The following is a 774-nucleotide window of genomic DNA, read 5'->3' as shown; positions in this document are numbered from 1 at the left end:
TTGGTGCAGCTACTTCTTCTCCACACACATTGATCGTTTAGTACAGCATGTGCTTGTCAGTGGCGTTATGTTTTTGTATTTTTTAAAATAGAGTAAATTAGAGTGTAGGACACACGACTTTATTGAATTTTTTAAAAAATACAAAAAAATAAATTATCAAAAAAGGTCCACTATTCATAAAATAAAAATTATAATTTTTTTTTTAAAACAAGTAAATTTACAATTTATTCTGCAAAAAACAGTACTGCCACAGCATGTGGCGGAAACTCTACATGGTTTGCCTGATACACCCCCAAACAAATTTGAAACCGGGTAATTTTTCAATATTTGTCTTCTCTCTTATCCCATTATATGTCTTGCTTCGATATGTTAATATTATTGGATAATTAGGTATATGGGCGTGCGAGAAAATGAGGAGGCAGAACTTTTTTTTTTTCGATAAATATAAATTTAATTAAAAAAGAAAGAAGTACACGAGTACAGTACAATCATGAATTATTCTCAAACTTCACCCCTGACAGGTTAAGGATCCGCCACAAGTGATAAAGACCACATGAGCTAACAGAAAATTGTAATGCAGCACTAATAATCCGTTGTCTAACATCATTGAGAATAGTGATAGGAGTGCGTGCATAGCGGCGCACGTCTTGAACCGACGCCGATTGCACTCCATTTGATAGACCAGAGAAGCAAATAATACTCTATACACCGCATTGATGACGTGTTTCCCTCTCCATTTCGTCGAAGCCCATGTAACATCTGTAGGCCAAGAGC

Source organism: Sesamum indicum, linkage group LG2 (assembly GCF_000512975.1).
Source record: "Sesamum indicum cultivar Zhongzhi No. 13 linkage group LG2, S_indicum_v1.0, whole genome shotgun sequence".
In the NCBI taxonomy this organism is placed as follows: Eukaryota; Viridiplantae; Streptophyta; class Magnoliopsida; order Lamiales; family Pedaliaceae; genus Sesamum; species Sesamum indicum.
Note: the sequence above shows the minus strand (reverse complement) of the source record.